The 15447-nt window shown below is 37.8% G+C and overlaps 1 protein-coding gene across 1 annotated transcript in view; it reads left to right on the top strand.

Annotated features, from left to right (window-relative positions):
• Window positions 1-481: 481 nt before the first annotated feature.
• The window catches only part of s1pr2 (sphingosine-1-phosphate receptor 2), a 37865-nt gene continuing 22899 nt past the window's right edge, over window positions 482-15447 (top strand). The window contains exon 1 of the mRNA XM_073833162.1: window positions 482-1009. The gene's annotated coding sequence lies outside the window, so the exon portion shown is untranslated. The remainder of the gene's footprint in view (window positions 1010-15447) is intronic.

The raw sequence follows: 15447 nt of genomic DNA, 5'->3' as shown, positions 1-15447 counted from the left end.
AAACATGATCTTTACTTAATACCCTAATGATTTTTGGCCTAAAAGAAAAATCTATTATTTTTTACAGTGTATTTTTGGCTATTGCTACAAATATACCTGTGCTACTTAAGACTGGTTTTGTGGTCCAGGGTCACATTTCTATTCCGAAGACAAAGAGTCTCATGAGTTTGGAACAACATGAGAGTAAATAATTAATGACAGAATTTTTATTTCTGGGTGAACTATCCCTTTAAATTCTTTGTGTAAAAAAGGCTTTGCCGCAATAAAAGCCATAATAAAATATAGTGACAAAGAAAGAAAACTAAGACTTAAACTAGCAACAACTGAGAGCTGAGAGGAAGTGAGGAGGTGGAACCAAACACACACACACACACACACACACACACACATCTGGACCTCATTTCTCAGAACCTAAAATACTACCACAAATGTGCCGTTTTGATCTTAAACATTTTAATCGAGTGGTGAAAACATCTCTGCGACCGTCTGCAATTATATATGTTTTGGTAATACATGTATTTTCGTGAACAGGCAAATTAGGGGTGTAAAAATCATTACCCAGGCATCCTGCGCTCTTCCATGCTGTGTAGAGTTGCTGTGCGCGTTCTAGTGAGAGTGAGTGAGTAAGTAAGTGAGTGTGTTGTATTACGTCGCCGCGCACAGAGCTGTGAGGTCGTTGTTCAGTCGAGCAGCGCATGGAATTACAGATTTGTGAATTAAACGGAAAACACAGCCGTACCTGACGCGTCCCAGAAACGTGAACGCAAACGCAAAGTGTTTTTCTTGGCTTTTTGAAGTTTATCTCAACCATGGCTGCGTTCGTGATTAGATTACATGCAGCTGTGACTCCGCGAAAGTTTTGACTTTTATAACATCAGTTATTTTTGGCTCTCCCAGGCGGATCCTTCAAGCCTCGATCAAGGAATTACGGAATCTCATGTAAACTTTGTAAATGAAGATTAAACATATCGACACACGCTTCTTCTCTCTGCCAAGCATCGCACATGGGGTAAGTTTTTTCCCCCAGCATTAAAATAACGATATCTCTAACTGAAGTTCCTTCGTTTTCATACCAGCGCGATAGACCAGTGTATTTTAATGACCATCCCTAATGCAAATGTTAAAGACAGATGTGTCCCTCTCACACTTTAACATCAACTTGTGATACGTTTATTTGTCAACACAGACACGTTTCTATCACCGTCAGCTCAGGCATTGATCTTTATGCACTCATCTGATAAGGAACGGTGCGAGATAGTCTTATCAAAGCTTTCGACACATGCATATTCCACTAGTGTCAGTTAAATATAAAGTGTGGCTTGCATGCGTTTTGCATGCCTTGTGAGAAAGTTGCCCACCGATGTAATGTGTAACATGCGTGCAGTTAAACATTGACCTGCAACATCCAGACTTGCTGGACTTCATGTGTATTGCAGCAGCTCTTCATTTGTCAACAGCTGAGCTTATAGCACCCTGGAGCTTTGCGACTTTTGTAGCCGTTGCAAAACCCGCTGTGGGGATCGTGAGGATTTGCCTATTCCGTCACCGTAAGGATGGCGTTGTTCTTAAAGGTTGTATTAATAAGACAAAAGACTCTATTAAGGCATTGGAGTGCTCTGAGATTGGTGTCTGTCTCTTAAAGGCATAGTCCACACAAAAATTACAATTCTGTCATCATTTACGTAGTCTAACCTTTGTGTTTTGTTTCTTGAAATGGAATTTTTAGGGGAAACCTAACCTATAAGATAGCACTTGTGGTGACTAAGTCTTAAAGGGACAGTTTACCCTCAAATTCTGTCATCATTTACTCATCCTGTGTTGCTGTAAACCAGTGTGACTTCCTTACGTCTGCGAAACACAAAAGCTTGTGCCACTTGTTTTTTTTTTTCCGTACAAAGCGAATGGTAACTGAGGGCCTGGTTGCTCTGTCTTACATCACCTTTTGTGTTTCACACAAGAAGGAAAGCCATACGGGTTTGAAACCTGATACTTGATAAGAAGTTTTGTTTTTTGAACATCTTTGTTTGATCTCAAATGTCATTCATGCTTGCACACATTCAGACCTGCATAACATTAAGTTGCAAGACATATCAGTTGCGTTTTTAATGAAACTGATTGTAAAAATAGGTTTTCGGTGTTCCACCGAAGAATAAAAAAAGCATGGAGATTTTATCCGGATGAGTAAATGATAACAAAATGTGCATTTTTGAGTAGATTAGCCCTTTAAGCTTTTTGTGTCGACCGTGTGTTTTCTAATGAAACCAGACAATTGTACAGATGTAGGTCAGTTCTATTGTATATAGTGATTTTTGTCTCCACTGGAATCCGAAGCTACATTGAAAAGCAATCGCGCTGGCATCTGAATTTAGGTCAAGCTATGAAATGCATCTGTCCCGTTAGTCCAAAACATCATCATCGCTCACTAACAGCACCTCTCTGAGGTACCGACTGCCACAATTGTACATTCTCTCTCTCAAGATGTTTTATAATCTGCTTTTGTGGTACACAATGCCTCCCTCTACAAGATAAGCTGATATGTAAGAGGAAACGCTGATTATCACATTGAGAGCTGTCCATCCATCATTCTCAAGTGTGGATGTGAAATGTCTGCGTGGGCACGTTATTCTTCTAAAAGCTCTAAATGGGATGATTGCATTATCACGTCTCTTCTGTGACTGAGTGCTCTGCAGTTGCACATGGGAATTTCTGTGTGCTTTTTAAAGGAGGGCTAACTAGTTATCAGATGGAAACAGCATTACTAAAGACGTGCAGGAATATCAGGTGGATCTATTGATGCATGGAGAGAGAGAGTTTCTTGTTTGGGATGTGAGGTCTATTCAGGTGAGGGTCGGGTGTATTAAACAGGAGATTTTCGTCATGCTGGGATCCAATCTGTAGGCAGAGCTGATATGGGCAGCGTGTAGTGCACGTTGGCATCATGTGATGCCATGCTTCATTAAACCAGAACAAAATCAGCCACGCTGTCTCCACTGACCACCACCGGCGTTCTTCATTCACGTTCACACTCTCAGCCCATGTCTACGTGAGAGGAGATTCAGCTGTGGTTTTTATTTAATATTACCCACTGTGCCTTGGTTCTTTATTGGCATTGATGGTTCCATGAAGAATCTTTAACATCCATGAAAGCTTTCCATTCCACAAAAGGTTCTTTATAGTGAAAAAAAGGTCCTATTGGTGGAAGTTCACGCTTTTTAGTGTGTTCACACCGCAGGAACTAGGAACATATTTAGTTCTAGGAACTTTTGGGGGAATTACATTAGCTGCTACTTCAGAGTAGGGTCTAAAACAGTTCTGTAGGAACTACCAGTGACGTACACTCTTAAAAATAAAGATTCTTTATTGGTATCAATGGTTCAATGGGAAGTACCTTGAACATCCATGGAATCTTTCAGAAGCAGAAAAGGTTCTTTATAGTCGAAAATGGTTCTGTAGATTTTTAAAATGGTTCACTGATAGGTTCTTTGTGAAACCAAAAATGGTTCTTCCATGGCATCACTGCAAAAACACCCTTTGAAACCTTTATTTTTAAGAGTGTATCACCGCAAGTTGTCTTATGGCGCTTTTCCACTACACAGTACCAGCTCGGCTCGACTCGGCTCTGTTTGGTTTTCCACTGTGTAAAAGTTGTACCTGTACCTCCACAATAGTACCTGGTTGTCATAGCGACGCTGCAGGAAACTGCCGTGACGTAATCTTCTACGCGACACACACCCGCTGTCTGCACCTCCTCGTTTGACCACGGCGTATTCTTCCGAGTTGCCATAATATGTAATGGATTGGATATGTCACGCAATCTCTGGCCAAACTTTTTAAAAATGGCGGGGTTATTCTGGATACTATTGCTGGCGCGTGCAATGATGACGCAGTGAATAGTGACGATTCTCTCTGACCAATCAGCAGTCTGCTGTGTTTTCACGTCACATTTTAGTATCGCCTCAGCTCGCCTCAGCTCGCTTGGAACCTCGCCGGAGGTGGTACGAAAAAAAGTACCTGGAAGCCGGTACAGGTACAACTTTTACACAGTGGAAAACCAAACAGAGCCGAGGCGAGCTGGTACTATGTAGTGGAAAAGCGCCATTAGAAGAGGATGTGTTCAGACTTGTCATGTTTGGTTCGTTTAAAATAAATTCTGGTGAGATTGCTCTGGTAATGCGGTTCATTTGAGTAAGCGTGAACACTGCCATCCGAACCCTGGTGTGCACCGAACAAGAGGACAAAGACCATTAAAAAGATGTGTCTCGATCTGCTTCCAAGCGAACTCTGGTGCAGTTCGAATGTAATATGAATTCAATAAGGACCAAATACTTTTAACAAACCAAAAACAGAAAGTAATGACAAGATGCAACGCTATGCAACATGATTTGATGACGCTGAACAAGCAGTGTATCCAAAACAAAATGAGCAGAGGGCAAACGTGGAGCAATGAGGAGGTAAAATGCCTTTAATGAGCTCTTTGTGAGTTCGCAAAATCATATGTACAAGCAACAATGAGTGCGGTTAGCCCAGCAGACAGCATTAGGTGTATTCAACTTAAAGCAGCACTGAGCAGATCAATTGGTGGTACTTTGGTGTCATGCACTGATCGGTCTACGCAGTGCTGCTTTAAGTCAAACACACCTTTTGTTTGGGGTATTCGGTTTTGTCATGAAATATGCATCTTTCAACCCAAACAATCAGGTTGTGAACGTATCACTGTGCCTTTAGGTTTGGCATCTTTAGGTTCGCTCTCAAAAATGCCAGTGTGAACGCTAAGCGGACCAGGACCAAATGTATAGTTTTTCTTTCTGGTCCGGACCAAACCAACCAAGCAAGTGTGAACACACCCTTTGTCAGATTTTTGTGCTCTTTTAATTGTGTGAATTATGTGCTTGCATACCATCTTAATTATAAAGAAACCAACGACAAACGGTGAAAACGGCTCCGATCTTGCCGTCCTTCATTCACCGGTCATTGACGATTGTAAATGCCACGAATAAAGACGTTGCCCTCGGCTGCTTCAGAGTTCCTGCTGCCAGTGCAGCAGGAATCAGGAAAACATCCCTAAGGGGGAAATTGGTTCTCTAGGAATCACCATGCTGGCTAGTTCCTAGAACTAGGTTCTTAGAACTACGCAGTGTGAAAGTGCCCATTGTTCACTGAAAAGTTCCACTAAAAATAGTTTTTCTGTGCAATTGCTGTAAAAACCTTTTTGGAACCTTTATCCAATGTGGAATACCCTGGATGTTTTGGTACGTACTTTTTAGATTTTGCAGAAAATCTATTGAACGGAATGCGTTTACGCATTTTGAAGATTGTTAGCTGGTAGTAGAAAGCATTATCAAATTAGGCCAAATATGTAAAGAGCTTTGTGAATGAATGCTCTAATTCTGTGGAAGTCTGCTGAGTTTTCTACGGAGTTCTGCGGGCACGGATTCAGTGCAGGCATAACTATGACTCATCATCTCAGTCTGAGGTGCTCAAAGTTTTCTTTCAGAATTAATTTCAAACTTTTCATGAAACAACAAAGTCGCCTTCAGTTATGAGTGGTGACAACGTTTTCATCGTGGCTATTGAGGTTGCACGCCAACTGTCTGATTGTTACCTGATGGCAGTTCTCCTGACCTTTAGTTCAACTCTGTCCCAGAAACACATATTTCAGAATGAGGTTCGTACCCCATGACTTGGCTCTGCATGCCCACAGGTCGCATACTGTACGTCAGTGTGGAGGGACTGTGCATGAGAGGCGAAGTTAAATGAAAAAGTGAATAAATAAACGCTATCTAAGCAAACGGAAAGATAAATAAATGTCGCAGGCGGTGGTGGGAACTGGAAGTGTGGGATTTTTGGGCTTGGTTACATGAGGGGTTAAGGGTGGGGCCAGGTCACAGTGTGAGCGGAGCGATTCCTCAAGGACTCTTGCGTTTCACATTTTGGCGACAGGCACAGAACTCTTGCAGCACATCCTGAGAGAGACTCCACTTAGGAAGACTGATGAATCCTTCATGTCATTAAAAACAAGTCCACCCAATGATGAAATCACTTGCTCGTTCCAAACCTAAAAGTAAACACATAAAGTGAACTTTTGAAGAATGTCTTGGTTGCTCTTTTTCTGTAAAATTGAAGTGAATGAAGACTGGGTTTGTTGATCTCTAAATTGATCTAAAAATGAAAGTAGCACTATAAAAGAGTCATTGAACTTTAGTTAAATTAATGAATGAGTCAGATTTTGTAAATCGATTCATTGAAAGTGTCTGACCTCAAACGATCTGTTCACAAAGCGTTGTCCTAATATCAAGATTTTCAGTCAGTACTTTTTGTATCAAAGCCATAGACATTTTAAAATCGTAACTACGCAGATTTCTGTTTTTATGGTGCTTTTGTGTTGTTTTGGAGCTTGACGGTTCTCGTTCATTTTCATTACTTTGAAAAGAGTGCCTATAATCACCTAAAACCTTTCAACAACATGCAGTTAAGAAAATAATGAGATTTTCTGGGTGTACCATCCCTTTAGGAACAAAAGATATTTGTACTGCAAGGTATTATTGAACATAGTCATCGTTGGCAAACCAATATGTTTTGTTGTTCAGGGAAGAAGTGATCAATGCATGTCTGGTCAACGAGGGCAGTGGTTTTTCCAATCACACCAATCAATGATAAACCATCTCTGGTGATATTAATAGAGGCTGGGGTTTCCAGTGCTTTAGGGCTTGCGCTGTTATAAGGCAGCATGCCATCTTTCCTCAGCCGAAAAACACTTTTGCTGGGTGTGGCAGCTGGGACAAAATAAACGCCTTCTGTTTTGGAGGCTGCTGCTGAGCAAGTTACAACTCACAGCCGGCAATATGGAGCTTGCAGTATTTGTGCCAAGAACTGGGAGTGTCGCAGCGTTGCCTTTGCTTGTGCTGCTAACCTTCTCCGCAACATACACAGTTGTTTACACTGTACAGTAGCGTACATATTTAATGTTGAGACAATCACAAACACAATCCCGTAAATTTATGTTGTATACAGCAGAGTCACTTAGCCCAATCTGTCTGTCTCACACAGACACATGCAGACAAGGCTCAGGGGAAACTTTCTAAATATTTACTGAGCAGCGTTTCAGATGGGGGAAAGACTTTGTCCATTTTAGGACAGATAGAGTTTTTCAAGTCGTGTAAGAACTTCTAAAGGTCTCTCTTTTCTATTCATGTCTCGCATCTGTGCGAAATCACTATTTATGGGTTTTCAACTTTTCATTTAGCAAAACATGATATAAATCTGCCATATACAATAGAACGGCAAATCCGGCTTAGCGTTGATGCTGTTGTACACAGATCTTCAGAACAGCAGCACAAAGGTGTGTTTTGGCCAATATGTTGCATTTGATGTTGTTCTCAACCGGTGAGTCATGACTTAAAATGGGTCACAGATCAGTTCCCGAAAGTGTTGCAAACTACAGAGGAAAACTGGAGACTCAAACAATAAAATGCAACTAATCATATAATTGTGCATAGTTAGAATTTTTTCAAGGATTTTTAAAAGAATCCTTTGTTATCCACGACAAAGTGAATTCTGGTCAACTTGCAAGGAGGACAATCATGGTTTGTGTCAACCACAGTGTGTTTTTGTGGAGTGAATTAATGGCTGCCGTCATCAAAATTCATGAGACGACATGTTCAATTTGCATATTGTTGAGATTCTGCATGTTAGTTAAAAAAAAAGTAATGTTTGATTTTCACCCACAAATAAAAATTCTGTCATTATATATTCATCCTCATGTCCTTTACTAGAAGAAAATATTTGATAGAATTTGACCAGAAAAAATTAAAAACAGTATTTCTGTAAAAAAAAAAAATAATAAATTATTTTTTAAATAAAAACAATCAATTAGACATGCTTTTGATTTATTACAATTGATTGAAACCATTCAAATGGAATCCAGAAAACTAATGGAAAACATAAAACTGAATTTGAGTGAAAAAAATCAGCTGGTAAATTGCGCAAGTTTCATGATTTTAATTAATTAGACATCTATAGACAACAGTATAGAGTCTAGAACAATTAAAGTGGAAAACAGTGGAATCCAGAAAAAAAAATAAAACGGTCAAAAATATGAATTTGGGGAAAAAATTATATGGATTTCATAGGGACCTAAAAGCATTGGAGAGATCATTGGCTTCCATTGTATGGACAAAAAACCTCAATAATTCAGAAAATATCTTTTTTTTCTGTTCCACAGAAGAAAAACTGTAAAAAATGTACACTTAAATTAAATTTTTGTTAAACTTTTTGCTGCTAAAATGTGCAAGTTTCATGATTTAAATTAATCAATATTTTTTTTTATTTAACTATTAAAACTGTCTAATATAGATGGGAACCAAACAGCATTGGAGAGATCATTGACCTCCATTGTATGGACAAAAACATGTTTCACAGAAGACAGACAGTTGTCTTGTACATTTAAAAATTAAATTTTTCATGTAACGTTTAATAAATGGCTGCTAAATTGTGCAAGTTTCATGATTTCAATTAATTTGACATTCTTTATGTTCAATATTTCTTTTAGTTTAACCTTTATAACAGTCTAGAGTTTAGAAAAATGAAAAAAAAAAAAAACAGAATTTGATTTTTTTTTTTAAGTCCTAAAAGAATTTTTTTTAAATATTGATGGGAACCAAACAGCTTTAAAGAGATATTGGAGACATTTCACAAAATATATCATCTTTTGTGTTTCACAGAAGAAAGACAGTTAAAAATGTACACGTAAAATGTAATTTTTCTTAAACTTTTAATAAATGGCTGCCAAATTGTGCAAGCTTCATGATTTCAGTTTAGAAATGCTGTGTTTAATATTTAGAGTCTAGAAAAATGGAAAGCAACAAAATCCAGAAAAAAAAAAAAAACAGAATTTGGTTAAAAAAATAAAAATAAATAAAATGGATTTCATAGAGTTGTAAAAGAAGATATTTTAAATATCAATGGGAACATTTTTGTCCATTGAATGGGCAAGTATAAGACATTTCACAAAATATCTTCTGTTGTATTTCTCAGAAGAAAGACAGTTCTAAAGTTTAGGAATGACATGAGGATGAGTAAATGATTACAGACTTTGTGTTTGGGTGAACTATCCCTTTACATTTTGGTACTATGTTGGGGCGTTGTATAATATTAAATTGAAGTCGTTGATTGAAACCAAGTGAAAACCAAGTGTTGAAGTGATATCGCACCTTTCAAGGAAACCTTGCAGCAGCAGCATTTCCTCTATAAATTTGTCTCTCTCATGCACTATGATAATGTTAACCATTTTACTGGCCACGAAGAGGTTTGGAGATCATTTTAGCGTTAGTGAGCCGTAAAACATTTCTGAATGATTTGTGGCTTGAAGTACTCCATAAAGCGCTGGATATGTAGTGATGTGGTCACGAGTGTGGTTTTCAGCCGTCTACCGGGCATCAGTACGTCCAACTGCATTAAGTTTCCAGCAGGTACTGAAAGAGATAACGGCATGCCAGACCCGCACACCCTCCCCCTCGTGATAGACAGCGTATTGTTACCCTGACTGCCTTTGTTTGTGCACCTGGAAGAAGCCCACCGAGGAAGCCCTGCTGGAATGAAGAGCCGGATTGCTCGCCAAAGCTCGGCAGATTAAATTGTGGAGGGGGGCTTTTGTCCATCAAACCTGTTCTTTCACTCGTGGTTTCTGTGATAGGATCAGGCCCATCCTCATGCTAACGCAAAGTCATGAATGTCCATGAGAGCCAGAAAGACATGGATTCTGCCCACGCGGGGGCTTTTCGCATGAGAATGGCCCGCATCTCTGCTCTCTGCTGGGACATTGCTGCAGTCACTTCTTTTTTTGTAATCATTTGTTGAAACAGATGTTGCACAACTTCATCTTGTTTTTTCACTGAAGTTAAATAAAAACGGTTGACGTTCTTGCATAACCTGCGGTAAACATTTAGACTAAAACATCGTTTTTTTAGGGGGGGAAGTGGTCTCTCACTTCTCTTAAACAGTCATAATAAAGTGCTGATGTTGTGTAATGGCTCAGGCTGGACTGGTCTCGTTGATGATGAGAAGAGGGGCTTTTACAAATGTCTTCTGAAATGACCCATGTTAAACGCATGGGTCGCTGGTAAGACTTATGTGTGATGATACAGAACAAAACACAAATGCACACACATGTCAAAGCCCACTCCCTGAAACTCAATATTGCAGAAAAACATATTCAGACAATGTCATATATTAGATTTACGGCTTTGCTCTGCCAGTAATACAGTTAAAGGCTCACATGATATGATTTCTGACTTTCCTCTGTAACATATCCAGCACTGATTAGCTTGTTGAATTTGATCTGCTTTGGATCAATAACTTAACCACACCCTATAGGCAATGAAATGACAAAGAGCAGCATGAACCAGATGTTTTTGAGGGCTACAAAGACATAATAAGTTGTGTCCAAAAAATATATATTTTTAACTACTTAGTAGTGCTTCATGTACAGTGCCTTGCTAAAGTATTCACACCCCTTCATTTTTTTCACGTTTTGTTGCAGCATTATGTTAAATTGCTTTTTTTTCCCCTCACATCAATCGACATCTCATACGCCATAATGACAAAGCACAAAACAGGTTTGTAACAACTTTTGAAAAATTTATTAGAAATAAAAAACTGAAAAGATCCTGTTGCATAAGTAATCATACCCTTTTCTGGGACACTCGAAATTTAGCTCAGGAGCATTCATATTGCTTCTAGATGTTGCTACACTTCGAATGGCGTTAAACTGTGGCAAATTCAAATTGAATGATTTAGAAAGGCACACACCTCTCAGAAAAGGTCTAACAGCTGAAAATGCACATCAGAGCAAAAACCAAGTCCTGAGGTCAAGATAACTGCCTGTAGAGCTCAGTGACAGACTTGCGTTAAGGCAGTGATCTAGAGAAGAGTTCAGAAAAAAATCTGCTGCATTGAAGGTTCACAGAAGCATGTAGCCTCCATTATCCATAATGGAAGATGACTGGAACAACTAGGACTCCAGAAAATGTCTGCCAGCCCCCATCCAAGCTGACAGAGCTTGAGAGGTGAAAAGGTGAGGCAAAGAATGGCAGATAATTGCCAAATGCAGATGTGCAAAGCTTGTCACATCATACCCAAAAAGACTTGAGGCTATAAAGGCTCTTCAACTATATACTGAGTTAAGGGCATGAATATTTACGCAATGTACTTATTTCAGTGTTTTATTTTTAATAAATTTGTAAAATTTGCAAATCTGGTTTTTGCTTTGTCATTATTATGGTGTATGGAGTGTAAATTGATGTGGGGAAAAACTAATTACTTAACATAATGCTGCAACAAAACAAAATGTGAAAAAAATGAAGGGGTATGAATACTTTTGCAAGGCACTGTAAATGCAATAAAAGGATGGTCTAGTGATAATTGTTTTAGCGTTCTGAAGACTTGAAAATATGCACAATATACACTATTTTAGTAGTTTTTTAACTATTAAAGGGATAGTTCATCCAAAAATGAAAATTCTGTCATTAAAACTAGGGATGTAATGATATTATTAATACTGTGGTATCGCGATAGCATAATTATCGTGGTCACATGACGATATGAAACGGTTTTCCAGGCAAAAAGTAGTTTTAAAACATATTAAAACTTCTAATTCTAACATAAAAGGGCTTTAAAGTTGTGTTTTGGGCTATTATGCTTTGACACAACTGAAAACTGAAACCACAATATAGCTTAATCCCTTCATCAAGTTTGTTTTTCGCTGCACGCTTCAAATCAAAGCGCACATTTCATTCAGGCATTCAGCTCGTGATCCGGTGTTTTTCGCACCTCAGAGCGGCTCAGTTTACAGTGAATGAATGCTGTGAACTCGTTTATTGCATGTGCTTTGAGTTTAGCATGCGTTTGGGACCTTTTTTTTTGCGGCAGATGATTACAGAATTTCATTAGATTTGTTGCGAGATGTGTTTTTGTAAGCCTGTTTTCACTGAAGCTGGAGTTTTTCTATCAAAACATAAGTATAAATTGCTAAAAGCTAGTAGTTTAAATGGGTAGCATTACAGCAGTCCAAATTTAAAATATCTTTTTCAAGTGTAGAAATGAGGAAAGAAGTATTGTCATTTCCCTACTAGTGTAAAGCAAAAATAATATACCTATGAAATATTCATTTTCATTTATTTTGCAGTGCAATTGTTTTACAACATATTGCTATTACTGTAATTGTTATTATTATTATTATATTCTTATTAGTTTGGCTTCCTAAAATACCAGTTTGAATGTAATCTAGACCTAAACAGTATATCACAAATAAAAAGCTGCTTTTTTTTCAGGTTCAAGTACAGGTTCAAGTTTTTTCTGACTTAAGTTTTCTTAGTTAAGAACATGGGTTGAAGCTCTTAACTCATTAAGCCCTCAAAGTGCATTAAATAGAATAATTTAACTTTAAAATGTACATCATTTAAATTTTTTTCAAATTCTAAATTTGTCTTTTTTTAAATACCGCAATAAATATCGTACAGTGGACTTCATATCGTATTCATATTATTGTTTTGTAAAATTTTGATATTGTTTCATCCATATTAATTACTCACCTTCACGTCGTTCCAAAACTAAAAGAGCTTCTTTCATCTTCAGAACACAAATTAAGATATTTTTGATGAAATCTGAGAGCTTTCTAACCCTGCATAGACATAAACACAACTACTATGTAATTTTATGAAGCTAGGAGAATACTTTTTGTGTGCAAAGACAGCAAAAATAGCAACTTTATTTAACAATCAGTCTTCGACACACGTTTACAAAAGTGCCATGACACATGCGCCAATGCACGTCAAAGATTGACACAGAAGAGAAGGAATCGTTGAGTAAAGTCACTATTTTTGTTGTCTTTGTGCACAAAAAAGTATTCCTGTTGCTTCATAACATTGTGGTTGAACCACCGACACATGGACTTTTTAAATAATGTCCTCACTATCTTTCTGGGCCTTGAATGTGTTAGTTGCATTGCTGTCTACGCAGGGTCAGAAAGCTTTTGGATTTAATCAAAAGTTTCTTAATTTGTATTCTGAAGGTGAACGAAAGTCTTACGGGTTTGGAACGACACAAGGGTGAGTAATTAGTGACACAATTTTTATTAATGGGTGAACTATCCCTTTAAAAACTCAATGGGTGACTGATTGCATTTAAAACCGTCACTGTTCAAAAATCAAAAAGGAACGTGACCTTTCACGTTGAATGATGCTTCCGACACTGAGTCTGTGACTACAGTCAAAGATTATAGGAGAGGAAGTAAAACTTTCATTTTTACCATGGCAGACTGCCTACAGTCTGTGAAGCAATCAAGTCTTTATCGTCCCAAAGGGACATGGTCTAATATGTCAGGAGGGTCTGGGAAAGAAAGAAGATCATTGTGGATTTTTGAAACGTAGCCAGTACTTATGTTTATCGTTGTTTAAAACAAAGAATAATTTAATCTAAACACACAAATATAGTCTCCCTAAGTGGATCTGTTATAGCTTAGGCACTTTTTAATGTGCCCAGTCTTCCCCCACCCTGTTTCTAATCCTTTCCATCATTGTTGGATGAAGGGTACCAGACCATACAGCATCGTATCACAAAAGGCAATCAAGACTGCTTTGTTCATGTGTGTGGGTGCCTGTTTCCTTTGTGGAGTCTCCCCCTTTTTTTTCACACCCTCAGCCCCCAAAACGCACCCACCCACAAGCACATGCGCTACATCATCACCCCCTCGACTGTCCCGTACACATATGCGGGTCACATTTGCACAATGGTACAATGTTGTCACGAAGATCTGACAGCGTTTCGTCTGTCTAGAACATGAGCGCACACACGGGACACACACACATCCCATAATAAAGCAGAAGAATATGAGCATGGGTGGGGTTTTCGTTATGGGGGAACAGGAGCAGGGCTGGAGAACAAAGCAAGCGTGATTTCTGTTCTAGGACCTTTCATTAAAGGATACTTCCTATGTAGGGACAACAGCAGAAGAGTGTGAGAAAAAAACGAACTTGTGAAACCCGATCCTCTGTGGTTTAGATTTAACTGATTCTTGTCTTTATACCGGTAGCTTGCTTCAGCGTTCAACCACTTATGTTCGTTTTTCAGTTTGGCTGTTTTTTTTATATTATTTTATTGCTAACTCAGCAAACTGTAGTTTTTGTGTACTTGGTTTTCCTGTGCTCTGCTCATGTGTTGAGCTCTCATCCTTGAACGTCTAGACATGCCTAAACTGGCAGTAAGTTCTCTGGAAGATTAAATAATGGAGTGATATTGCATTAGCTCATTATCTAATGAGCACTCGAGACGGCGGGACCATTGCTGTGGTTCTAAATGAATCCTTCCTGATGTTTTTTAATCACCCTTTTGTGGGCCTTTCCTTTGATCTATGTAGCAGACATTAAACCGTAGGGGGTTGGGGGGTGACAAAGAATCGGTCACGAATCTGAATCGGGGTCACAAAAGTGAAGAGGCTTCTCAGCCATTAGCCAAGTAGATTTAAAATGTTTAAAGCAAGAAGTAAAACACTAGTAGTCAAAAGTTTTTGAACAGTAAGATTTTAATGTTTTTTAAAGAAGTCTCTTCTGCTCATCAAGCCTGCATTTATTTGATTCAAAGTACAGCAAAAGCAGTACAATTTTGAAATAGTTTTACTATTCAAAATAAGCTTTCTATTTTAAAATGTAATTTATTCCTGTGATTTTAAAGCAGATTTTTTCGCATCATTAATCCAGTCAAATGGTCCTTCAAAAATCATTCTTGTATTCTGATTTGCTGCTCAAAAAAAAAACATTTAATATGTTGAAAACAGCTGAGTATATTTTTTTTTCAGGTTTCTTTGATGAATAGAAAGTTTGGAAGGACAACGTTTATCTGAAATAGAAATCTTTTGTAACATTGTAAATGTCTGTACCATTACTTTTGATCAATTTTAAGCATCCTTGCTAAATGAAAATATTACTTTTCTAATTCTAATTAGAAAAAATAAATGCCAGTCTTTGGATCTTTCTATTCATCAAACAATCCTGAAAAAATATACTTGAATGTCAATAATAATAATAAATATTCCTTGAACAGCAAATCAGCATATTAGAATCATGTGACTGGAGTAATGATGCTGAAAATGTAGCTTTGATCACAGGAATAAATTACTTTTTAAAATATGTACAAATAGAAAAGAGAATTTAAATAGTAAAAATATTTCACAATTTTACTGCTTTTGCTGTACTTGGATCAAATAAATGCAGGCTTGTTGAGCAGAAGAGACTTATTTAAAAAAAACATTAAAAAAAACTTTTGACTGTTAGTGTAGTATAAAAAATAGTTCTGATTTAAGTTATTTCAGACTTGTACTAGACTTGAATATTTAATAATTATTAAAATATCACTTTGTTTAATTAATACTTGCAAAGAATGCATTAAATTGCGCAG

Source organism: Garra rufa, chromosome 1, assembly GCF_049309525.1.
Source record: "Garra rufa chromosome 1, GarRuf1.0, whole genome shotgun sequence".
Classification (NCBI taxonomy): domain Eukaryota; kingdom Metazoa; phylum Chordata; class Actinopteri; order Cypriniformes; family Cyprinidae; genus Garra; species Garra rufa.
The sequence above is the reverse complement of the archived record's forward strand: the minus strand, read 5'-3'. Positions and strand labels throughout refer to the sequence as shown.